General features: G+C 40.3%; 1 long non-coding RNA gene across 1 annotated transcript in view; it reads right to left on the bottom strand.

The window, feature by feature from the left end:
* LOC122476264 overlaps positions 1 to 26,257 on the bottom strand; it is a 352,279-nt gene that overhangs the window by 235,077 nt on the left and 90,945 nt on the right. The window contains exon 3 of the long non-coding RNA XR_006295433.1: positions 3,231 to 3,321. This is a non-coding gene — a long non-coding RNA (uncharacterized LOC122476264). The remainder of the gene's footprint in view (positions 1 to 3,230; positions 3,322 to 26,257) is intronic.

Genomic DNA, 26,257 nt, shown 5'->3' on the forward strand with positions numbered 1-26,257 from the left:
TGCTTAATGGCCAGATAGTGATGGGACATGGATTTCCCTAATGGTGTGGAATGCAAAAAACCTCCCAGTCTGGTAGATGAACTCTATGTGTGTATGCCTTCTACATTCAGCCACATAATTTATATCTCTGCCTTAACCTTCACTACCTGCTTGAACAAGGCAGAAAACAGACAGAAATGAGAGTTAGGACCTCCTCAGGGCTTTCTTGAGTATATGCACAGTCTAGGGGTGAATATTTCCAAGAATATGTCGGAGTTTTTCAGATTTCTTATTCCCCAAAACATTTCATTCATCAATCTCTCCTCCCAACTGTTTTTATGACGTACTGTTTGCCTTAACTGTTATCCATTGCTTATGGCAACAACAAGTATCTTTGGCTATAAACATTTTTGACAAATGCACCCTGGGTAGCTGCTAGAGCAGTGGGATAATTCTGTGTTATGCATGATAAAGGCAAGCCTTCTGAACTGACCTACTAAGGAGGCACCAGACAGGTCAACACCATTACAAATTTTTGCTAATGTAGTTCATTCTGCTCCCTCTGGTGTTAGTGCCAGAATACAAACTTAATTTTCAATGGTACCACTGTGTTAGAGAGTAGGGAAGGATACAAAAAAGTTTAAAATACCACAAAGCTCACTGTAATTATTTAGATCAAGCTAGGTTTTCCTGAGTAAGTATTCCCTGGTTTTTGCAAGCTTTTGATTAGTTTCCAGATTCTGTAAAATGTTGGCCCAGAAAGGTTTTTAAAAATTTTTTTAACGTTTTTATTTATTTCTGAGAGAGAGAGAAAAAGAGAGAGAGAGAGAGAGAGAGAGAGAGAGAGAGAGAGAGAATATCAAGCAGGCTTCATGCTGCCAGCTGCAGAGCCCAATGTGGGGCTTGAACCCATGAACCATTAAATCATGACCTGAAATGAAATCAAGAGTTGGATGCTTAAACACGAAGCCACTCAGGTTCCTCTTGACCCAGATAGTTTTTAACAGGTTTTTTTTCTCATTTTTTTTTTGGAAGCATAGACTTTTGGACTTCCTTACTGTGCCATCCCCCTCCTCACGTAAACTTTTAAAAGACATACGGGTCTCTACTTTCACCCAAGATAGAAGAATAGGGACCAGATTTACTATCTCACCTGAAACAACTAAAAACCTGAGGAAATACATGAAACAATGTTTTTCAAGACACTGGCTATAAGCCAGTGAATAAAAGAGATCCTTAAGATAATGGAAACAAATGAAGTAAACCTTATGAAATCTTGAGCCAATTGTGTGGACAGAGGTTCCTAATTGTAAAAGGAAAAGAACCCAGACAGAACCCATTGGTCTTTCTGAATTGATGAGACAGAGCTGGAAGAACGGGGAGGCAAGGACAGCTAGAATACACAGGTCAGAATAACACAAAAGAGGGAGCTGCTGAGAAAGAGAGAAAACAAGAGTGGGAGGACTCTCCCAAATATTCAGATTATTTATCCTAAAACTCATGTGAGGAAACTACCCAAGGTTAGGGAAAGAACCAACCAGGAAAACAGTCCCCAGAGCTCACCTAGGTCTGAAGACAGTTTCATTGCCAAAGTGGAAATACCTCATAATCTAGGGAGCAACAGGTAGAATCATAAGAATGGTTTTGCCTCAGTAGTGGAGCAAAATTAGTCCAAGACTAAACACTGTCCTGCTCCCAGAATCAGAGACTGGAGAGCTAAAAGGATCAAACTGTCTCCAGGTAAATTAACCGTGTCAAAAAAAGAAGAAACACCTCAATAGTACTTACAATAGTAAAAATATCTCACCATCCACAAGGTAAAATTTTCAGTGTATGACAACCAATTAAATATTAGAAGCATGCAAAAAAGCTGAGTGGTAGACAGAAGACTTATAGCAATAAAAAAAAGTCAATCAATCCAAACCATCCCCCCAAAAGACATGGATGACAGAATTAGTAGACAATGTTTTTTAAATAGTTACTATAATTCTATTCTCCATATTCAAGAAGCTAGAGGAAAAATTCAAATGTTTACTGTAGGCTTAGAGGATGTTTTATAACAGCTCAATCAAAATTACAGAAATTAATTCTAACATGTGTAAGATAGAAATACACTAGACACAGAAAATGGCACATTAGATATTGTAGAAGAAAATATCAGTAAACATGAAGTGTAACAATATTGCTGTAATCCTAGAAACTCAATATCCAGCAAAAATATCTTTTATAAACTAACAAAACATCCTTTTCAGAAATAAAAAGGCTGAAATAATTTATTACCAACAGAAATAATGAAAAAGTAGATGTTACTATACATACTACAGATTTTAAAAAGAAATTAAGAGAATATTATGAAAAATACACTATGACACTACATTTCTAAAAACTTAAATGATACATGCAACGGTTAATGAGCACATATAAAATTCACAGCATCACCAGTTAGTAAAATGCAAAATAAATCCCTAAGATACTACCATTCACCCAACAGAGTTGCTAAAATAAGAAGCCTGCAAAGACTAAACTTTGGCCCAAAATTTGTATATTGTTGATGAAAGTGTTAATGATACAATTAAAAAAATGTTTATTTCATGTAAAATTAAACAAACATCTACCCTATAAACCAGCAATTTCATTTTTAGATATATATCAAAGAGAAATAAAAACATTTATTTACAAAGTGAATTATATGGAAATGTTTATAGTTTTTTTCATAATAACCAAAAAAAGTAAAAAGAATGCAAACACTCATCACTGGAAAATGGGTAAACAAATTATTGTAGATTTAAAGGACTGAATACTACCCAGCAACACAAAAAAATTGCTTACATATGCATTATTAAAGATGACTCTGACACATATTTTTCTGAGTGAAAAAAGCCAGATCAAAAAAAAAATTATATCATATCATTTTACTTAGAGTGACGATCTAGAACAGTCAAAGCTGATCTCTGATGACAAAAATTACAACAGTACTTTCCTCTGAGTGTCTCACTGACTAGAAAAAGCTATCAGAGAACATTTAGAGTGATGAAAATGTTTTGTATCTTAATACACGTGTTAGTTACATATCAAAACTCATTGACATTGTACATATAAGATTTAATTCACTATGTACATTTTACTTTAAAAAGTTATAAATATTGGACCCTTGTTAATATATTTGCTTTTTACAGAGATAGAGGTTTGTAATTATGATACGACTTCTTTGCATTGCGTGCTATGGTGTGTAGGTTTTGCCATTAACTCACCCCATCAAGTGTGAACATCTCTTCCCAGTTCTGTGTTCGCTGATGCAGTCATGTTGGTAGACTGAATTTGGCCATGGAGAAAGTATTCACACTATAAAAATAAGCAAATGTTATAAAAATTTTGTTTCAGTTTGTTTTTTGAAGAACAATTTATTAAACATTTGCAAGTATACTATTAACAAATATATTGAGAATATTGAAGCCAGGTTTCCCATTGTTGGAAAATGGATTTAAAATATGGGGACAAGGAAAAGTAAGATATATCCCATGGTATCTGGTTAGAATTAAAGGTGTAAGAATAAACTGATGCTTTTCTTTAAAAATTTTTTAATATTTACTTTTGAAAGAGAGAGAGAGAGACAGAGCATGAGCCAAGGAGGGGCAGAGTGAGAGGGAGACACAGAATCCAAAGCAGGCTCCATGCTCTGAGCTGTCAGCAGTGAACCCGACACAGGGCTCTAACTCACGTATGGCGAGATCATGACCTGAGCCAAAGTTGGCTGGTTGACCGACTGAGCCACCCAGGTGCCCCTAAACTCATGCTTTTTAATAAACAGATGCAGGTAGAATTAAGAATGTGTGTGTGTGTGTGTGTGTGTGTGTGTGTGTGTGTGTGTGTGTGTGTGCGCGCGCGCGCGCGCGCATGCGTGTGCGTGGTTTTCCAAGTGATGGCACTTTGGTAACAATAAACACACACTGTGCCCATATCTTGGTTTCTAAATATTATTATCCTTACCATAAACCAAAGGCTCATAAAGAAATGATGATTCCAGGGCTAATGCAGAGAAACTACAAGCAATGCCTGGAGTATCTCATTGGTACAAAAACTAAAAAAATACTCAAAAAAACATGAAGATCTATCAAAATGCAACAGAAGATAGAGGGATTCTCCACTCATCAAACTTGGGATGAATATCTAATTAAATAAAGAATATAATGTGCTATAATATATGTTACACATATATATTATTACATATGTATTATAATACATTAATAAAATCTAAAAATCTAAGAGTCTTCCATCATAAAAACATATCAATAGGGAGCAAAGAAAGTTTTCCTTATAGTAAAATCCGACTAATTAACATAGGGAGACTGGTGGAATTAGAAAATTATTACTGGATGCTAAAACTGGTAGGCAAAAGTTTGATGATAGTTGTGTATTCACAGATTTTTAAAATATTTCACTGAAGTTACTTATTAATTACAAAGGGGAAATTTTTTAAGTAAAGAAACTTAGAAAATACCATTTTATCCAAGCCATCAAAGCTAACACAGCCAATTTGGGAGCAAACTGACATTATGTGCCTCCTAATAAGATTCACTGAGGAGAATACACTATCACTTCAGTAGTATTCTTGCCAAAAATGCATATCCTGAATCTAATCATGAAGAAACATCAGACAAATCAAAACTGAGGAACATTCTACAAAGCAGATGGCTGAAAGTCTTCAAAAATTTCAAGGTCAAAAAGCACAAAGAAAGGCTGAAGAACTGTTCCAAATTAGACACTAAAGAGATGTGACAACTGAATATAATTCAGGATCCTGGATTTGATCCTGGACTGGAACAATCAGTTACTATTCAGGACATTACTGGGACAATTGATAAAAAGGATGAGATGACATTATTGTATTAATATCAAATTTCCTGGTTTTTATAACTCTAATCTAGTTACATAAGAGGATGCCCTTGTTTCCTTAGTATATGCACACTGACATATTTAATGACATATTTAAGTATAAAGGGACATGATGTCTTGATCTTGCTCTCAAAAATTTTTTTTTCAGGAAAAAATAGAGAAAGAGAGACACCAAGAGAGAGCAAGCAAATGGGCAAAATGTAAACGACTGGTGGAAATGAGTAAAAGGTACATGAGAATACCTTAAGGTATTTTTGAAACTTTTCTGTGCACATGAAATTACATCAAAATATACTTCCATTTGAGCCAACATGGAGTAACAGGAACTGGATCCACCTTCTCGCATAAAACAATTTTTAAAATGTGCAAAATATATAAAACAATGGTTTTCAAAACACAGAATATCAGGCAGTAGAAGACAATGATGCATGAGAAAAGGGAGACAAAGGAGGGAGGATTACAATCGTCCCACCTTACTACGTGGAGTTAGCTCCCAAAATGCAGGGCAAGGGAGTTTCCCTGAGTTGAAGAGATACAGATGGGATACCAGGAAGGCCAATGTGACCAGAGTTCCACTGATAATGTACTGAAGAGGAAAAGTCTTCACTTAAAGAGGGAGAACTGCCTTAAGTCTTCAGCTGAATAATCTCAGAGTATGCGTATAAAAAAATTACCCAAAGCTGGGGAAAGAAACACCCAAAAGAAACAGAGTTGAAAAAAATATCAGAGCTCACACATGGTCAGAAGAAATCCATGTTCCCACTGCCAGAGTAGAAAAACTGCACAATTCACAAGGGTACTGTAGTAGTGGTCGAAAGGCGTGCCAAGATAAAAGCTTCTATGGTGCCACCTAAGAAAGCTGATAAGTGTACCTAAAAGAAATTAAATGGTTTTCAAGTAACCTAACTGTGTCTTAAAACATAGCTCAGGAACATTTATAAAAATATAAAATCATCCTGCAGTCCAACACGGTAATATACAAAATGGCTATCATCGAACCATAAATTACAACACATGAAAAAAGTTTAAAAAAATAAAGCCCATAATGAAGAGAAAAATAAAATCAACGGAAAAAGATATATAAATGCCATGATGACAATTAGTAGAAAACAACATTAGCAGTTATTATAACTATATTTCACTTGTTCAAATATGTAGAATAAAGGTTACAACTGTTAGAGACAAGGAAGGCATTAAAAAGACCAAATCTGTGCTTCTAGAGATAAAACTACAATGTGTGAGGTGACAAAGTACACTGGTAGGTATTAAAAGTCATTTAGACTCAGTAGAAGAAAAGATTAGTAAACTTAAAGACACAGTGACAGAATCTCACCAAAGGTAAACATAGAGCAGAAGAAAAAGAAACAGCATCAATGACCTTCAACTATCCAATTTACATATTACAGGAGTCCCTTAAGAAGTGACACATAGTACAGAAAAAAATTTTTGCATATGTAACGGCCAAACGTTAGCTGAAAGAATTTATTATGCAAATCAACACTGCAGAAACTGTTAATGATAGCCCTTCAATCAGAAAGAAAATACCAGGGGTACCTGGGTGGCTCAGTTGGTTAAGCATCCAACTCTTGATTTAGGCTCAGGTCATGATCTCATCGTTTGTGAGACTGAGCCTCTGACAGCCCAGAGCCTGCTTGGGATTCTCTCTCTCCATCTCTCTCTGCCCCTCCCCAGCTTGCACAATCTCTCAATCTCTCTCTTTCTGTCTCACTCAAAATAAATTAATGAATACTTAAGAAAAAAAGAAAGAAAGAAAATACCAGATGGAAATCAGCAATTACACAAAAGAAATATTTCTAGAAATGGTAAATATACAGATACATACAAAAAGACTTAATTTTAAAATATCCTTAAAAGATAATGGATTATTTAACAGGCAAAAATAAGAGCAGTATGCTGAGTTTATAACATATGTAGAACTAAAATGTATGAAAATTGTATCAAAAGGATAGGGGAGGGAAAATGGAAGTATAGCATTGTAAGGCTCTTACACTATATGAGATAATAAACAATATTACTTGAAAGTACTTTAAAATGCATATTATTAACCCTAAGGCAAGGACTACAAAAGAAAAGAGTTATAGCTAATGAAGCACTCCAAAGAAAACAAAATAAGTAGCTAACGTGGAATTGTAAATATTACTGAACTCGGGCACCTGGGTGGCTCAGTGTCTGACTTTGGTTCAGGTCATGATCTCATGCTTCGTGAGTTCCAGCACCCCATCGGGCTCCCTGTTGTCAGCACAGAGCCTGCTTTGGATCCTCTGTCTCCCTCTCTCTCTTCCCCTCCTCCACTCGATCTCGTTCTCTCTCTCTCACAAATAAACATTAAAAAAATAAATATTACCGAATTAATCTAGAAGAAATGAGTAAAAGAAAAGGGGACCAAAGAACAGATGGGATATATAGCAAGACAGAAGACTGAACCCCCATTATATCAATTTTCATTAAATGTAAAAATCACTAGACATATGAATAAGCAGGAAAACGTAACTAATCTAGAGACAAAGCAATCAATAGAAACAGATGCTGGAAACTGTATAAAAAGACCTTAAAACGGCTGCTAACCTTATGCACAATGATATTAAGGAAAAGATGGAATATGTGAACCAATGAGGAAATCTCAGAATAGCAATGAAAACTAAAATGAAAACCAAATAGAAAATCTAGATAACATACAACATCTGAAATAAATAATTTACTGGGCATGTGGCTTCTGCTACTTAATCCACAAAATCAAAATCGAAGTCATTAAAAAAAACAGTAACATAAAATCCAAAAGGTTCCAAGACCTCAGAGGGGACCCAGAGTTGCTTGCATTCTTGCTGAAGTGGTCGCATGGGGAGGCAGCTGCTGTCAAAACAGTAAGAAGCAAAGAGCTGAATTCAAATTTTTAAAGCTCAGGGTAGGTATGGCAAGTAATGATTCCTGGAAGCCTCAGGCTCCAGGGGAGTCTGTACCCACTTCTCAGTCTTTTCTATGGGCCTTTCCAGTAGAATATGAGAAAGGCTGGGGTCAGAGCAGGAGACAAGTCTCCCTCTGAGGTGCAGGTGAGAAGGGCCTGCTGAAGTCTCAGGATGGAGAAGAACTCAGAGAAACTCCGTGGTAACTCCAACTGATTTTTTGACAAGGATGCCAAGATAATTCAACAGGTGAGAAGAAAAGTCTTTTTGACACATATGAATGGACCAGCTGGATAACATCTAAGAAATACTAACATTTCAATCCCTGCTTCACACTATACACAAAAATACAATTCAACAAAATTATATATACATATATGTGTGTGTGTGTGTCTGTGTGTGTGTGTGTATAAAAGCTAAAAAACTCCTAGAAGTAAAGACAGAAGACTATCTTCACAAACTTGTGGTTGCCAAGTATTTCTTACAGGGAACAAAATAAAACACTAGTACTGTTAAGAATCACGTATAAGCAAAAAAAAAGAATTATGTATAAGAATGAAGTCATATGATATTTGTCTTTCTCTGACTAATTTCACTTAGCATAATACCCTCTAGTTCCATCCACATAGTTGCAAATGGCAAGATTTCATTCTTTTTGATTGCCAAGTTACACTCTATTGTGCGTGTGTGTGTGTGTGTGTGTATACATATATATACACATATATATGTATGTATACATATACATATATGTGTGTGTGTATATATATATATATATACACACACACATACACACACACACACACACACACACACACACACACACACACCACATCTTCTTTATCCATTCATCTGTTGATGGACATTTGGGCTCTTTCCATACTCTGGCTATTGTCGATAGTGCTGCTAGAAACATGGGGGTGAATGTGTCCCTTCGAAACAGCATACCTGTATCACTTGGATAAATACCTAGTAGTGCAATTGGTGGGTCACAGGGTAGTTCTTTTTTTAATTTTTTGAGGAACCTCCATACTGTTTTCCAGAGTGGCTGCACCAGCTTGCATTTCCACCAGCAGTGCAAAAGAGATCCTCATATGACTTCACTCATATAAGGACTTGAAGATACAAAACAGATGAACATAAGGGATGGGAAGCAAAAATAATATAAAAACAGGGAGAGGGACAAAACATAAGAGACTCAAAATATAGAGAACAAACAGAGGGTGACTGGACAGGTTGTGGGAGAGGGGATGATCTAAAATGGGCAAGGGGTTTAAGGAATCTACTCCTGAAAACACTGTTGCACTATGTGCTAACTTGGCTGTAAAATTTATAAAAAATAAATAGATTATAGGAAAAAAAAGAATCATGTATACGAACTGTTAAGAAAATACAAAGAAAATAAGAAAGGCATGTCGCCATCTGGTAGAAAATATTTGCTACACACAGAGCTGACAGAGAATTTGTATCCAGAATATATAAAGAATTCCTATAAACTAATAATACAAAGATAAACAACCCCACTACAAAGTAGACTGTAGACTTGAACGGACATGTCACCTACACACAAAGGTATGAGGACACAATATAACACAGAAATAGCATAGAAGTATGCAAACAGGTGTTCAAAACCATTATCAGACGATTGTAAGTTAAAAGGACGAAATACCACTTACTATTTCAAACCCACTGAAAGAGCTAAAATTAAAATGACAGACAATACCTACTGAGCTGAGAATGTGAAGCAAGTGGAATTCTCATGCACTGTTGCTGGCAGAAGGAGAAAACAGTAACTTCAAGAAAAGTGTTTGCCAGTTCCTTACAAATTTATTTTTATTTATTTATTTTAAGAGAGTGAGTGTGAGCAGGGGAAAGGGGGGAAGAGAGGGAGGGAGGGAGAGAGGGGGAGAGAGGGAGAGAGGGAGAGAGAGAGGGAGAGAGAGAGAGAAAGAGAGAGAGAGAGAGAGAGAGAGAGAGAGAGAGAGAGAGAATCCCAAGTAGGTTCTGCACTCAGTACAGAGCCTGATGTGGGGACTGATCTCACAAATCGTGAGATCATGACCTGAGCAGAAACCAAGAGTCAAATGCTTAAGTGACTAAACCACTCAGGCACCCCACTTTCTTAAAAATTTAAATACACACATACCTGTATCTAATAATTCCATTGTTATATATGTAACCAAAATAAATGAAAATGTATGCCCATAAAAATACTTGTGTAAGAATATTTATAGGGGCTCTATTCACAATAACCAAAAATTAGAAAAATCTCAATGTCCCTACGCAAGAGAATAAATAAGTTTATTTTAATTTATCCACATAATGGAATATTACCCATTATGAAAAGCATAAACTACTGAAACACACAACAACATGGATTAGTATTAAAACACTGCCTTGTGTAAAACCAGAAAGAAAACAGTGGCCCTAGTATATGATTCCACTTATAGAAATCTCAAGAACAGGCATGACTAGGCTGTGTGATGGGATCAGGTTGCTGGTTGCTGGTTGCTGGTTGCAAGGTGGACGTGGGAACTGACTAGAATCAGCATGGGAGAATTTTGTTGGTGATGAAAGCGATGTGATGTGTATTTATCAAAATTCAGGAAAATGAATGCTTAAAATTTGTAAATGTCACATGATGTAAATTCTGCTTCACCAAATAGAATCAAGCTATGGTAGAAAAATTTTACAAAGCAAATAATTCTTTAAAATTAACATTTCTTTGGAACGTGTTTTCATCCTAATATTTGTATATGGGCGGATCATCTAAAGTTCATCATATATTTTGAAGGAGATAACGAAGTCAGTCTTTCAAAAGGAAAAAAAAAAGCCCTCTAGTACTGAAACTGTACTGTGCTGACAATCCCCCCCATCTGGAGGCAGCTCCCCCATCAGCTCGTGAAGACTGCGCCCACTTCCATTGCACTTCTGCTCCTGATTCCACCTCTTACTTGCCACAGCACACATACTGGCAATGCGGGCTAAGGGGCCATGTGACTGTGCCTGTATAATTCATCAAATGCCCCCTCCTCCTCCACAAGAGAGTAGTTTTGCTTTGTTTTGCTCTAAGCCTTTCACGATTCTAGATGAGGAATAAATATTTTCTGGACTGCCTGGAAAAACTCTCATTACTGCAATGCCTGATCGTCTGTGGCTATTCCTGCCTCACATAATAAATGTCCTCAGCTACAGATTGAAGAGCTAGTGTGTGATAAAATGTAGTCTTCTTTCGCTTTATTGATGTATAACTGGGGCTTTTTTTTATTGGAATGGGCGAGTTTTATTTTTTTATCCTTTTTTTTTAATATGACATTTATTGTCAAATTGGTTTCCTTACAACACCCGGTGCTCATCCCAACAGGCGTAGGGCTTTGCTTTTTAACTCTGTAATGCCAATATACACGGGGTATGCCTGCACCTAATGAGTATCACCTCTCTTGCAGAAGACACAGCAAGTGAACAGCTTGGAGTGAGAGCCACTCCGTTTTTGCTTCTCTCTGATCTCACACCACAAACACTAAACCCTAATTTCAAATCGAAGTGCCACCATTCATTCTATGTTAAGTTTTTAGGTTCCCCTTAAATGTTTAATAAACAAACTATTAAGACATTTCCATTGGAAGTTGTTTTCACCCTATGATCTGCCTGGATTTAAAATCAGGCAATCACACTGGCAAGTAGAATTATAGCTCTTTTGAATACAGCATTCATCACTATGTGCCTACAAATTCTGTGTTTCAGTACAGCTCTCTCGTCCCACCTCTGAGAGGTGGTCACATAATTGGTGAAGAGAAAACAGGTGTGGGAGCCTGAATCTGAGACACATGTGGGCGGCTCTTTGGAATGATGTATCTTCTAGAAACAACTCTACCATTAAGAGAGGATATAAACAAGAACAAGACTTACTGAATAAAAAGTAGAAAGACAGGAAGAGATTTTAGAAAATCTAGTTAGGGTTTATGAACAGGAAGGCGAATGAAAGAGGAACAGACCCAGACACTCTTCCACAGGTCCAAGCGGAAAACCAGAAATACGCTGATGTCAGTACATAAGGCAGGAAAGGTCTCCAAAAAAAAAAAAAAAAAGCAACGTTACTAATGGACTTTCAAAAGGAGCTAAAAATACTGGGGGTTACTGACTTCTGGCAAAAGAAAGTGACATGCAGATTAAATGTTCGTCCTCTATTCAGGGAGGGTGGGATGAGTGAACAGCACATTTTTTTTTTTCTGTTTGAACAACATGAGGAAATATCATTTACTACCATACTATCTGCACGGTAGTAAATTCCATTGAATAAATGTTCACTTGAAAAAGGAAGCTTTGAATTATGTCACATTACTTTTATGAATCCAAAATAGAAACTTCTTGGGAAATTTTAGAAAATCTAATAATATCCCCATTTATTTCTCGATTCCACAATTCAAGATCAGAAGAAAACTTTTAAGACCATGCCATCACCATTGCTCACAGTTCTGACCGTATAACATTAGTCACCATATACAGTGACAAGCCAGGCTCTCTCGGACATAGGGAAATGAGGCTCTTTCCCAAACCTAGAGATAGTATTATTTCAGAATGCTTGATATTATTCATCTTGGCAACTAAAGAAAAAAAATATGCTAGATAAATAAGGGCCTAAAAGGAGGTGAACATTTTACTAGAGAATTCAAAAATTTCCTTAGTCACCAAGTCTTTAGAAACTATCCCCTACATAGGGCGAGCATCTTCTCTTGAACACTGTCTATATTCATTACTTTCTTTAACCAAACCGCAGTAGTTTTAATTCTCTATCTGTATGTGACATCCCGTATGGGCAAAATCAATACTGCTACTGATCCTCCACGAACAGGACGAGCAACACCGAGAGGAGATTCACACATAAACACCACTGTAATTGTCTTTCCTTTTTTTTTTCTTTAAAACTTTTAACATTTATTTATTTGAAAGAGAGAGGAGGAAGAGAGGGAGGGAGGGGCGGAGAGAGAGGGAGACAAAGAATTCGAAGCAGGCTCCAGGCTCTGAGCTGTCAGCACAGAGCCCAACGTGGGGCTTGAACCCACAAACCGTGAGATCAGGACCTGAGAGCCGAAATCAAGAGTCAGATGCTTAACCGACTGAGCCAACCAGGCGCCCCATTAACTTTCCCCAAATACCCTCCACATGCCTAAATCCACTCACATTCCAAAAAGGCAAATCTGTATGTCATTCTCCTGTTTAAAACCTTCAGAGCCTCTTAATGTCTTCAAGATAAATTTAAACTTCACACCATGCCATAGAGGGATTCTCATGATCTGCTTTTTTGCCCACTTTCCTGGCCTCATCTGTTGACTGTCCCCACAGTCACCCAGGTGTCTCCTTTCATGGTAAGCTTGCTGTTCCCTACACACACCATGCTGTCACATACCTTAGTACTTTTCCTGAAGGGCCCCTCTCACTGGAGTACGAAACCCAACCCCACCTCCAATACCCCAGCCAGGCTGATGTCTCCTTTGCTTTAACACTCTGCTCAAGCATCTCTTCTCCTTCGGAGAGTTTCCTTCCTAACACTCTCTCCTCAAAAATATGCCACCTCCCACCCCTTTCCCTTCATCTCTCTGCTTTCCACCACAAAGTTATTAGGTTTATGTAGGTTTATATTTCTGCTCTGTACTTTCACAGCACTTCATGCACAACTCTTGTTCAGCACTCACACCACACTGGCATCTTTTATTTTCTCTCCTCTTTCTCTGCTAGACCTCTTTGAAGCAAGGTCTATACTAGTTTAATTTTTTACCAGTAGTGCCTAACAGTGTAGCTCATCCATAGAAGGTATCTAATACATGCAGGTTAAAAGGGAAAAAAAAAAGACTGAAGGGAGAAAGAATTTGTATTCTTTCAAATATTGTACTTGAATGCTTTGTATTGAATGCTTACATGCCCCCCAAATTCATATGTTGAGCCCTAACCAAGATGGGATGGTATCTGGAGAGGATACTTTGGGAATGAGGTTTAGATAAGATCATGAGGGTGAGGCCTTCATGATGGGATGAGTGTCCTGATAAGAAGAGACACCACAGAGCTTGCTCGCCTTCTTCCTGTGCACTAAGGAAAGGTCATGTGAGCACAAAGGAGGCAGGTAGCCACCTACAAACCATGAAGACAACCCTCACCAAGAACTGAATCAGCCTGTACTCTGATCTTGAACTTCCAGCCTCCAGAATGGTGAGATGATGAATGCATATTGTCTAAGCCACCCAATCTATGGTATTTTGTTATGGAAGCCTGAGCTCACTCAGAGAGGAAGGAAAGAATAAATAAACAAATGAATGAATAGGTAAAAATATGGACAAGAGAGTCAACTAGTGGATATGCCCCTTGTACACTTTGTAACCGGTGGCTCACGGCTGCGATGACCAGCCACGTGTAGAAATTCAGTCTGTGGTTCTTGTCTCTGCAGGGGTAATTGGCTCTCCTGGGGAGTCACATTATTGACCTTGCACTCATTAGTGCCCCTGAGATCTAATCAGAACTAACAGCACAGACAAAAAAGAGCCATTAAGCTGATGATTGTGTGGGGCAAAGGCCATGAAGATCCCTTCCCTTTACTTGAAAATGTTAACCTCTCCTTTAGGAGACATATATGGGGATATTAAGGACATATGTGGAGTCTGCAATATTCATGAAATCTTAAATTATGAAAAATACTCACAACAAGAAAAACTCAAAATTGATTTAAGCAAATAAAACGAAATACCTCATTACATAGTGGTATCTCTGCTTCCTTGCTTCCTACCCTGCTTCCCTCCCCATCAAAAGTCCACTCATTCTACCATCACTGAAGAGATTTTTTTTAAACCAGCCTTCTTAAAAATTTCAGCGGCTCTTCATTGCCTTCACAATTCAAACCACACTTTCTGGCATCCATGCTTTTGTAAACCAGCACTTAGCAATGCTAGCCAAAAAGGAGTAACAGCAAGCCCTCTCTCACCTCTTCTGCTTTGCATATGCTTTTCTTTCTACTTGTCACACTGCTCCACCCCCAACCACATTTCCCCCTACTCATCCTCCAGCTCTTAGCTAATGTATCATTTTGCCCAGGAAGTTGATTCCCCAAAGCTAGGTACTTACAACACACCCTCTAGTTCCCTCTAGAAAACTGTAATCACGCGGAGTTTATTTGCTCATTTCACCTATAGACAAGAAGCTCCTGTAGGGCAGAAACTCTGGTATTCTCTATGCCAGCCACATGACTGGCAAATAGCAGGTGCTCCTTAAATAATTCTTGTTAAATGAGTAAATTAATGGGGATGCTCTAGAACTTGTGAATAGTCATAAGTCCAAGGACAACTCTGCATTTTTATGTTATTTTATGGTTGACTACGTGCCTTCAAAACTCAGTACCTCACTGAAGTTTTAAACAATTCAGTAAAGCAGGGCAGGTGCTAATCAAACACTGTTGATTATTCACTCTAGAGCCACGTCTTCTCTGTTCCACGTTGGGAAAGCCTCAGTTTTCTTCTGAAGTCCACTCCTCTCCCAAGGAGCTAGGACTAATCCTGACTAGTGGGAGGTGACTGTGGTGGTTGTGTCGGCCTGCTTCCCCAGAAACAGGGTGTTAGGCAAGGCTTACGTGTGATCACGTCAGTGGGAGGTGTGATGCCAGGGCATAAAGGGTGAAGTAGGAGGGAAGGGACGCAAGGAAGAATGGGAAGTAACTAAAAGTTGATGCTTTTCCATGGTGGCCATCATTTCACAAAGAGACACGGAGTTACTGAGGCACTCCAGATGTCTCCAGACAAGCTACATCAAAAATCCGCACTTCCAGAACATGCCCTCACAGGCGGAACAGAGAAGCATTCATCTACATTCTCCTAGTCTCTTGTCTCCCACTGCGAAGAGTTTGGCCCGTAAGGAGTAACTGTTGGCATGGTGCTTCACATGGTGGGAGAAGCCAGAGACTCAGCAAAATGGCATGGGCTTACATGGACTGGCCAGGCTGCTGCTGGAGCTGTGCACACCCAAGGGCCCAGGAGGCAAGAGAATAGGAGGACCAACACAAAACAAGGCAGCTGCAGTGGTACTTGCAGGGATTAGTTTCAGGGCTCGAATGCAGCAAGTCTGCTGCTAGAAGAGGAGTGGCATGGCAAAAGTTTTTAGAGACATTCTTTTCTTTTTTATGTAAATCCAAGTTAAGTTAGTTAACATATAGCGTAATAACGATTTCAGGACCAGAATTCACTGATTCATCACTTACACATAACACCCAGTGCTCATTCCAAGGGCCCTCCTTAATACCCATGACCCATTTAGCCCATCCCTCCGCCCACCTCCCCTCCAGCAACCCTCAGTTTGTTCTCTGTACTTGAGAGTCTCTTATGGTTTGTCTCCCTCTCTGTTTTTGTATTATTTTTGCTTCCCGTCCCTTATATTCATCTGTTTTGTATCTTAAACTCTACATATGAGTGAAGTCCCAAGCTAATTGTTTTTTTTTTCTGAAATTTATTGACAAATTGGTTTCCATACAACACCCAGTGCTCATCCCAAAAGGTGCCCTCCTCAATACCCATCACCCACCCTCTCCTCCCTCCCACCCCCCATCAACCCTCAGTTTGTTCTCAGTTTTTAACAGTCTCTTATGCTTTGGCTCTCTCCCATTCTAACCTCTTTTTTTTTTTTTTCCTTCCCCTCCCCCATGGGTTCCTGTTAAGTTTCTCAGGATCCACATAAGAGTGAGACCATATGGTATCTGTCTTTCTCTGTATGGCTTATTTCGCTTAGCATCACACTCTCCAGTTCCATCCACGTTGCTACAAAAGGCCATATTTCATTTTTTCTCATTGCCACGTAATATTCCATTGTGTATATAAACCACAATTTCTTTATCCATTCATCAGTTGATGGACATTTAGGCTCTTTCCATAATTTGGCTATTGTTGAGAGTGCTGCTATGAACATTGGGGTACAAGTGGCCCTATGCATCAGTGCTCCTGTATCCCTTGGATAAATTCCTAGCAGTGCTATTGCTGGGTCATAGGGTAGGTCTATTTTTAATTTTCTGAGGAACCTCCACACTGCTTTCCAGAGCGGCTGCACCAATTTGCATTCCCACCAACAGTGCAAGAGGGTTCCCGTTTCTCCACATCCTCTCCAGCATCTATAGTCTCCTGATTTGTTCATTTTGGCCACTCTGACTGGCGTGAGGTGATACCTGAGTGTGGTTTTGATTTGTATTTCCCTGATAAGGAGCGACGCTGAACATCTTTTCATGTGCCTGTTGGCCATCCGGATGTCTTCTTTAGAGAAGTGTCTATTCATGTTTTCTGCCCATTTCTTCACTGGGTTATTTGTTTTTCGGGTGTGGAGTTTGGTGAGCTCTTTATAGATTTTGGATACTAGCCCTTTGTCCGATATGTCATTTGCGAATATCTTTTCCCATTCCGTTGGTTGCCTTTTAGTTTTGTTGGTTGTTTCCTTTGCTGTGCAGAAGCTTTTTATCTTCATAAGGTCCCAGTAATTCACTTTTGCTTTTAATTCCCTTGCCTTTGGGGATGTGTCGAGTAAGAGATTGCTACGGCTGAGGTCAGAGAGGTCTTTTCCTGCTTTCTCCTCTAAGGTTTTGATGGTTTCCTGTCTCACATTTAGGTCCTTTATCCATTTTGAGTTTATTTTTGTGAATGGTGTCAGAAAGTGGTCTAGTTTCAACCTTCTGCATGTTGCTGTCCAGTTCTCCCAGCACCATTTGTTAAAGAGGCTGTCTTTTTTCCATTGGATGTTCTTTCCTGCTTTGTCAAAGATGAGTTGGCCATACGTTTGTGGGTCTAGTTCTGGGGTTTCTATTCTATTCCATTGGTCTATGTGTCTGTTTTGGTGCCAATACCATGCTGTCTTGATGATGACAGCTTTGTAGTAGAGGCTAAAGTCTGGGATTGTGATGCCTCCTGCTTTGGTCTTCTTCTTCAAAATTCCTTTGGCTATTCGGGGCCTTTTGTGGTTCCATATGAATTTTAGGATTGCTTGTTCTAGTTTCGAGAAGAATGCTGGTGCAATTTTGATTGGGATTGCATTGAATGTGTAGATAGCTTTGGGTAGTATTGACATTTTGACAATATTTATTTTTCCAATCCATGAGCAGGGAATGTCTTTCCATTTCTTTAAATCTTCTTCAATTTCCTTCAGAAGCTTTCTATAGTTTTCAGCATACAGATCCTTTACATCTTTGGTTAGATTTATTCCTAGGTATTTTATGCTTCTTGGTGCAATTGTGAATGGGATCAGTTTCTTTATTTGTCTTTCTGTTGCTTCATTGTTAGTGTATAAGAATGCAACTGATTTCTGTACATTGATTTTGTATCCTGCAACTTTGCTGAATTCCTGTATCAGTTCTAGCAGACTTTTGGTGGAGTCTATCAGATTTTCCATGTATAATATCATGTCATCTGCAAAAAGCGAAAGCTTGACTTCATCTTTGCCAATTTTGATGCCTTTGATTTCCTTTTGTTGTCTGATTGCTGATGCTAGAACTTCCAGCACTATGTTAAACAGCAGCGGTGAGAGTGGGCATCCTTGTCGTGTTCCTGATCTCAGGGAAAAAGCTTTCAGTTTTTCCCCGTTGAGGATGATGTTAGCTGTGGGCTTTTCATAAATGGCTTTTATGATCTTTAAGTATGTTCCTTCTATCCCGACTTTCTCAAGGGTTTTTATTAAGAAAGGGTGCTGGATTTTGTCGAAGGCCTTTTCTGCATCGATTGACAGGATCATATGGTTCTTCTCTCTTTTTTTGTTAATGTGATGTATCACGTTGATTGATTTGCGAATGTTGAACCAGCCCTGCATCCCAGGAATGAATCCCACTTGATCATGGTGAATAATTCTTTTTATATGCCGTTGAATTCGATTTGCTAGTATCTTATTGAGAATTTTTGCATCCATATTCATCAGGGATATTGGCCTGTAGTTCTCTTTTTTTACTGGGTCTCTGTCTGGTTTAGGAATCAAAGTAATACTGGCTTCATAGAATGAGTCTGGAAGTTTTCCTTCCCTTTCTATTTCTTGGAATAGCTTGAGAAGGATAGGTATTATGTCTGCTTTAAACGTCTGGTAGAACTCCCCTGGGAAGCCATCTGGTCCTGGACTCTTATTTGTTGGGAGATTTTTGATAACCGATTCAATTTCTTCGCTGGTTATGGGTCTGTTCAAGCTTTCTATTTCCTCCTGATTGAGTTTTGGAAGCGTGTGGGTGTTCAGGAATTCGTCCATTTCTTCCAGGTTGTCCAATTTGTTGGCATATAAGTTTTCATAGTATTCCCTGATAATTGTTTGTATCTCTGAGGGATTGGTTGTAATCATTCCATTTTCATTCATGATTTTATCTATTTGGGTCATCTCCCTTTTCTTTTTGAGAAGCCTGGCTAGAGGTTTGTCAATTTGGTTTATTTTTTCAAAAAACCAACTCTTGGTTTCGTTGATCTGCTCTACAGTTTTTTTAGTTTCTATATTGTTTATTTCTGCTCTGATCTTTATTATTTCTCTTCTTCTGCTGGGCTTAGGCTGCCTTTGCTGTTCTGCTTCTAGTTCCTTTAGGTGTGCTGTTAGATTTTGTATTTGGGATTTTTCTTGTTTCTTGAGATAGGCCTGGATGGCAATGTATTTTCCTCTCAGGACTGCCTTTGCTGCGTCCCAAAGCGTTTGGATTGTTGTATTTTCATTTTCGTTTGTTTCCATATATTTTTTAATTTCTTCTCTAATTGCCTGGTTGACCCACTCATTCGTTAGTAGGGTGTTCTTTAACCTCCATGCTTTTGGAGGTTTTCCAGACTTTTTCCTGTGGTTGATTTCAAGCTTCATGGCATTGTGGTCTGAAAGCAAGCATGGTATAATTTCAATTCTTGTAAACTTATGAAGGGCTGTTTTGTGACCCAGTATATGATCTATCTTGGAGAATGTTCCATGTGCACTCAAGAAGAAAGTATATTCTGTTGCTTTGGGATGCAGAGTTCTAAATATATCTGTCAAGTCCATCTCATCCAATGTCTCATTCAGGGCCCTTGTTTCTTTATTGACCGTGTGTCTAGATGATCTATCCATTTCTGTAAGTGGTGTATTAAAGTCCCCTGCAATTACCACATTCTTATCGATAAGGTTGCTTATGTTTATGAGTAATTGTTTTATATATTTGGGGGCTCCGGTATTCGGTGCATAGACATTGATAATTGTTAGCTCTTCCTGATGGATAGACCCTGTAACTATTATATAATGTCCTTCTTCATCTCTTGTTACAGCCTTTAATTTAAAGTCTAGTTTGTCTGATATAAGTATGGCTACTCCAGCTTTCTTTTGGCTTCCAGTCGCATGATAAATAGTTCTCCATCCCCTCACTCTCAATCTAAAGGTGTCCTCAGGTCTAAAATGAGTCTCTTGTAGACAGCAAATAGATGGGTCTTGTTTTTTTATCCATTCTGATACCCTATGTCTTTTGGTTGGCGCATTTAATCCATTTACATTCAGTGTTATTATAGAAAGATACGGGTTTAGAGTCATTGTGATGTCTGTATGTTTTATGCTTATAGTGATGTCTCTGGGACTTTGTCTCACAGGGTCCCCCTTAGGATCTCTTGTAGGGCTGGTTTAGTGGTGACAAATTCCTTCAGTTTTTGTTTGTTTGGGAAGACCTTTATCTCTCCTTCTATTCTAAATGACAGACTTGCTGGATAAAGGATTCTTGGCTGCATATTTTTTCTGTCTAGCACCCTGAAAATCTCTTGCCAATTCTTTCTGGCCTGCCAAGTTTCAAAAGAGAGATCAGTCACGAGTCTTATAGGTCTCCCTTTATATGTGAGGGCATGTTTACCCCTTGCCGCTTTCAGAATTTTCTCTTTATCCTTGTATTTTGCCAGTTTCACTATGATATGTCGTGCAGAAGGTCGATTCAAGTTACGTCTGAAGGGAGTTCTCTGTGCCTCTTGGATTTCAATGCCTTTTTCCTTCCCCAGTTCAGGGAAGTTCTCAGCTATGATTTCTTCAAGTACCCCTTCAGCACCTTTCCCTCTCTCTTCCTCCTCTGGGATACCAATTATGCGTATATTATTTCTTTTTAGTGTATCACTTAATTCTCTAATTTTCCCCTCATACTCCTGGATTTTTTTATCTCTCTTTTTCTCAGCTTCCTCTTTTTCCATCACTTTATCTTCTAGTTCACCTATTCTCTCCTCTGCCTCTTCAAGCCGAGCTGTGGTGGTTTCCATTTTGTTATGCATTTCGTTTAAAGTGTTTTTCAGCTCCTCGTGACTGTTCCTTAGTCCCTTGATCTCTGTAGCAAGAGATTCTCTGCTGTCCTCTATACTGTTTTCAAGCCCAGCGATTAATTTTATGACTATTATTCTAAATTCACTTTCTGTTATATTATTTAAATCCTTTTTGATCAGCTCATTAGCTGTTGTTATTTCCTGGAGATTCTTCTGAGGGGAGTTCTTCCGCTTGGTCATTTTGGATAGTCCCTGGCGTGGTGAGGACCTGCAGGGCACTTCCCCTGTGCTGTGGTGTATACCTGGAGTTGGTGGGCGGGGCCGCAGTCAGACCTGATGTCTGCCCCCAGCCCACCGCTGGGGCCACAGTCAGACTGGTGTGTGCCTTCTCTTCCCCTCTCCTAGGGGCGGGATTCACTGTGGGGTGGTGTGGCTCGTCTGGGCTACTTGCACCCTGCCAGGCTTGTGATGCTGGGGATCTGGCGTATTAGCTGGGGTGGGTAGGCAAGGTGCTCGGGGGCAGGAGGGGCAGGCTTAGATCGCTTCTCCTTAGGTGATCCACTTCAGGAGGGGCCCTGTGGCAGCGGGAGGGAGTCAGATCCGCTGCCGGAGGTTTGGCTCCGCAGAAGCGCAGAGTTGGGTGTTTGCGCGGAGCGAGCAAGTTCCCTGGCAGGAACCGGTTCCCTTTGGGATTTCGGCTGGGGGATGGGCGGGGGAAATGGCGCTGGCGAGCGCCTTTGTTCCCCACCAAACTGAGCTCTGTTGTCAGGGGGCTCAGCAGCTCTCCCTCCCTTTGTCCTCCAGCCTTCCCGCTTTCCGAGCAGAGCTGTTAATTTCTGACCTCCCAGACGCTAAGTCGCGCCTGCTGTCGGAACACAGTCCGCCCGGCCCCTCCGCTTTTGCAAGCCCGACTCGGGGGCTCTGCTTGGCCGGCGAGCCGCCCCTCCGCCCCGGCTCCCTCCCGCCAGTCCGTGGAGCGCGCACCGCCTCGCCGCCCTTCCTACCCTCTTCCGTGGGCCTCTCGTCTGCGTTTGGCTCCGGCGACTCCGTTCTGCTAATCCTCTGGCGGTTTTCTGGGTTATTTAGGCAGGTGTAGATGGAATCTAAGTGATCAGCAGGACGTGCGGTGAGCCCAGCGTCCTCCTAAGCCGCCATCTTGCCGCCTAATTGTCTTTCTTTGACTTATTTTGCTTACCATAATACTCTCTAGTTTCATCCACGTTGTTGCAAATGGCAAGATTACATTCTTTTTGATCACGGAGTAATACTCCATTGTATGTGTATGTGTATGTGTGTGTGTGCATGTATATATACATATGTATATATACACATCTTCTTTATCCGTTCATCAGTCGATGGACATTTAGGCTCTTTCCATACTGTGACTGTTGTCAGTAGTGCTGCTACAAATATTGGGGGTGCATATGCCCCTTTGAAACAGCACAAAGATACTAGGAAAATATACTGTATACTCTATTTCATTGATTGGACAACTCAGGATGCATCTGACAATAAACAGCTTGTCACAATCTAACTGGCAGTGCTGTTTCTTTTGTAGTGGTGTATAAAGTAATGGTGCAACTCACAGCCCATGACGACTTAGAATCTGTGGACTCCTTCAGTCACCTGTGTATGATTCTGTGAGACTAGGAACTGCCGCAACCCTCTTACATCCATGACAGGAGACCATCTGACAGTCTGAGGATGCAGAATGGAAAGGGGGGAAGAACCTGAGTCTTTTCAGTGAGGTCTTCTCCCCATTTGACAGATTAAGAAACTGAGAACAAAGGGCTGATGGGACTTTTCCAGGGTCACGTGGGGAGTTCAACAATGGAGCTGACGCTTTAACTCACGTCCTTGGTGTTCCTTCCTGTACAACTACAGCACAATTTTCAGTGCCCTTCACAGCTGGCCCACTTACTGCCCTAACCGCTAATCTCTTCCCATGTGTCTTTCCTAGTGTCTAGTTGTTCTTAAACTCGGGGTTTCCTGAAAACAACCTAAACAGGCTTCTCTAGCTTCTAACATTTTGGAAAACTTTTCAAACATTTTAGAAAAGTGGGGGGGGGGGGGAAGTAGTGAAGAATGCTAGCCCACTAAAGATTTATCATGAAGAAAGTGCAGAGATCTGGAGTTTTACCTCCAGCCTCTTTTAAAAAACAAACACTGTATATATTTAAGGTATGTATCTCCAGGCTTTTAAGGTTCAGTATATGGACAGCAGCACCATCCTTCCTTGAAAACACCTCGGTGCCACTGTCAGAACAAGAGCAGGCTGCATGCGGATGTGATACTCAAGCAACGAAACAACCAGAACATGAGGTACCCACCCATCAGAAGAGGCTCAGTACGGCCACATCAGCCAGTGTGTGCCCGCTAAACACCGCTCCTCCCCTTGGCTGTATGATCCCCAGTCGGCTCCAAAGCTCACGCTCACAGCTACCCAGTGACTTTTCCCAAGTAACTTTAAGAAGTATACACTGGCTGGCTTCGGCTCATATTATTTGCACCTGCAAGCATTTCAGCCCAGGTAAATTAGTAAATGTCAGCAGAAGTTTGAAAAATCAGAAAACAATGTGTATAATAATTCAGGGCCTGATTACTCTGAGATGGGGAAAACGATTTATCCCTAATTTTTCCAATATGACCAAGCATGAGAATAAAAACCCTAATAATCCAGAGAAATCTATTGATGAAGCAATGTAATGACTTAGTAGATTACTGCCTAAAAGAGTTTTTTAAGGCCCCGAGGGCATATGAGCACACAACAGAAACAAGGCAGCTGGTTTCTGCATGTGGGTGCCTCGAGCATTTGTGAATCTGCAGCTGGCTGTGAGTAATCTGGGTTTCATTTCCCATCTTCACCAGAAGAGCTGTATGGCTTGAGGTTCCCAAAGTCACCCTGTAGAGCAAATGCAATAAGGCAATATCCCCAACATGCCAATCATCCCCATCTCAAGTTAGCAAACCTGCTCTTTCTTCTCTTTGTACCTAGCATCATGTGACCCTCCTCTGGTGCCTCCCCTTGATGGGAAGAGGGAAACTGCATATATTTAGGGATCCACTTCCAATAAATGGCTCAGGATGGAAATTAAGCCAATGGTTTGTTGTCTGAAAACTCCAAGAAAGCCTGGTGCAGAGAACCTAGAGCATTCAATAGTCTTCTCTTTTCCTGTTGTCCTTCTCTCCTAACTGGAGACCCAGAACAGCGGTGTGGCAGAGGCACCCCCACCATCCCACCTTTCTCCCAGTTCTCCAATGGCATAGAATTAAGTACATATGTGTAAATGTGTGCCAGGGGTGCTACAAGCTACCTGCTGGAAAGTTCATGAAATCTGATCTTCTTAGGAGAGAAACTGCAGGTGTTTAGTTCATTATGTTCTAAGCAGGACCAAGGGGGAAAGAGTGAGAAGATGACAGCGATGGTAAGTGCACTCAGGGTCCTTTGCTGTGTGGGCGCTGCCAAGTGAAGAAATATATTAGCCTTGCTTTTCTACTAGCTCCTCACGAAGTAATCACTTAAATGGGTTCTCAGAGTTCAGGGGAATTGGGAGACCGGCATTAATAAGAGAAATATCGTGAATTTTCTTCCAAGGCACTCCAATAGCTTTGCGGACATTATTACATTTCCCAGCTTCCCAGGTCCCAGGGCTTCCACCCCAAAAATATGTCAGCCTCGTGAGGGAGGAAATCTTCCCTTACCAACAAGAACAAAGCAAAGCAGAGGATTTGAGACTTACTGGGTATGGTTCCTGCCACTTCTGTAGCCCAGGATTCTGAAATGTTAGTCCATCCGTGAACATTTCAGGGGTTTAGAGTTCTTCTTTTAGGAATATAAAAGGGAGATGGCAGTGTTGACCCCCAAACTCCCTCTCCAAAAGGGAAACATTTGGAGGTCAACCTACATGCCAGTCTCCTCTTTCCCCATGCCTGTTCCCCACAGTTCTGCACACATACACTCTTGGGGAGCTCTGAGCTATTTTGGGCTTCAACCTCATCTGCCTTTCACATTAGACTCTGCGTTAATTATGACGCTTCAGTGAAAACGAGCCTTCTGACAGTCTCAGGCTTGGAGAATGGAAGGAGGAATAAAGGCAACTCCAATTATAGGCTGTTAGCCCTAATTAATGCCCACCTCCTGTGCTTGGCATTCTAGACACAATCACCCCACTACTGGGGAGAAGAACTCAATTCACTCTGTGGCACAGGGACCAACAATATTAAGCCAGTCACTTGCTGGTCCCCATGGAACATGATCTTTCAGGCAAAGAAGCAATTTATATGCAATAACCAGGAGGAACGCATAATCCTGTGTTTCTCCTTTTAAACTGTCTTTTGACATTCTTGTGGCACATCTTCTTTTACGGGACAGAGAGTACAGCCTTTTAGAAACCAAAAATCCTTTTCCTTCTTTGGTTCTAGACCTCAAGCCAATCAAACAACCAAACACACAGAAACACATGCATACACACCTATATACATACATACGCATATGTATCAGTGTGTGTGTATAAATTAAGTACTCTAATAGGCTCTGCAAGAAATATGAAGCCTACAAAATCGGGTTCCTCCTCTCAGAAATATGTCGTAAGCACAAACCTCACACTAAATCAGAATGTTTTCTGGGCAAGTAATACTTCCCTGCTGCTTTCTGAAGGACTTCTGCAATTAATTCTGCAGGGAGTAAATTCAAATGAAGAACGAGGCTGCCATACAGCCCCTGACCAGAACCCTATTTAAAGCATTAAACTGCTCAAGTCTGCAGTGACTTCGGCTCTCTGCCTGTCCTCACGCTTTCTGTCCTCTCTGCGGCTTCCATTCCACCATTCCATTCGAAGCAGTTCCACAGATGGTCACTGAGGGTGGAGCACATGTGGCCCGGGGCCAGGAGTGGACCAGATACCAAGGGAGCCACAGTCTGGGTTCCCTCATTCTGCAACTGCTCTCTTTGCAGTAGCCTTGTCCTCCGCCCCCCCCCCCCCCCCCCCGAACACTTGCTCTTCACTCACAATTCACCAGCCAGCACTTACCATGGCTGGAAGTCATCCTGTCTGTTCACATGCTTATTCGATTATCATCTGTCCTGCTAGAAAATAAGTTCCAAGAGGGTACAGCCTTGTCTGGTTTGCCTCTGTATCCTTCCTTGGCACTTAGCACAGACCTTAGTATAATGCAAAACTTATGTTTCATAAATGAATGAGTAGAAAATCACGTATCTAATTAATGTGTAAGAGTATCAGAGCT

Source organism: Prionailurus bengalensis, chromosome E4, assembly GCF_016509475.1.
Source record: "Prionailurus bengalensis isolate Pbe53 chromosome E4, Fcat_Pben_1.1_paternal_pri, whole genome shotgun sequence".
Lineage (NCBI taxonomy): Eukaryota > Metazoa > Chordata > Mammalia > Carnivora > Felidae > Prionailurus > Prionailurus bengalensis.